Source organism: Zootoca vivipara, chromosome 9 (genome assembly GCF_963506605.1).
Source record: "Zootoca vivipara chromosome 9, rZooViv1.1, whole genome shotgun sequence".
Lineage (NCBI taxonomy): Eukaryota > Metazoa > Chordata > Lepidosauria > Squamata > Lacertidae > Zootoca > Zootoca vivipara.
Window position 1 is genome coordinate 47,716,205 of NC_083284.1, and position 1,039 is coordinate 47,717,243.

The following is a 1,039-nucleotide window of genomic DNA, read 5'->3' on the forward strand; positions in this document are numbered from 1 at the left end:
AAAGGTCCGTATAGTTAAAGCTATGGTTTTCCCAGTAGTGATGTATGGAAGTGAGAGCTGGACCATAAAGAAGGCTGATCGCCGAAGAATTGATGCTTTTGAATTATGGTGCTGGAGGAGACTCTTGAGAGTCCCATGGACGGCAAGAAGATCAAACCTATCCATTCTTAAGGAAATCAGCCCTGAGTGCTCCCTGGAAGGACAGATCGTGAAGCTGAGGCTCCAATACTTTGGCCACCTCATGAGAAGAGAAGAATCCTTGGAAAAGACCCTGATGTTGGGAAAGATTGAGGGCACTAGGAGAAGGGGACGACAGAGGACAAGATGGTTGGACAGTGTTCTCGAAGCTACGAACATGAGTTTGACCAAACTGCGGGAGGCAGTGGAAGACAGGAGTGCCTGGCGTGCTATGGTCCATGGGGTCACGAAGAGTCGGACACGACTAAACGACTAAACAACAACAAGGAATTATAGAGTTAGAAGGGAACACAGGCCTCATCAAGTCCAACCCCTGTAATATAGGAATCTTTTGCCCAACTTGGGGCTTGAACCCACAACCCTGAGATTGAGAATCTCATGCCCTACCAACTGAGCTATGAGCAGTCACATTGTTTTCATCAGATAGGGAATGTGCACAATTTCCTGGGAGAAGTGGGATCTTTCATAGAAAGTGCCCAACCCTGTACATCTTCTCTACTTGGACACTGCGTACATTCATGCATGTGTGAAATACACACATCCTCCACTATTGCGTATTGTTGAACTGTGTTCCTGCTGTTGATTATAACAGTCTCCACGCCTCATGATGTCCCATTGTGGTGGACATTACGGTAATAGCACCAATTTAAATCCCATTAAAATTGGATTACGCAAGTTCGTGGAAAGGGTATCAATGACTTCTAGTCACAATGTCTATACACCGCTGTCCGAATTTAAGGCACCATGGCTCAGAATACCAATCACAGCAGAACGCTGGGAGAGGGCTATTTTCTTCATGTCCTGCTCATGGATGTCTCAGAGGCTTCTGTTTAGTCACTGT

General features: G+C 46.1%; 1 non-coding gene across 1 annotated transcript; it reads right to left on the reverse strand.

Annotated features, from left to right (window-relative positions):
- Window positions 1-528: 528 nt before the first annotated feature.
- TRNAE-CUC (transfer RNA glutamic acid (anticodon CUC)) lies at window positions 529-603 on the reverse strand. Its single transcript has one exon. It is a non-coding gene; the product is annotated as a tRNA-Glu (tRNA).
- Between the last annotated feature and the right edge of the window lie 436 nt (window positions 604-1,039).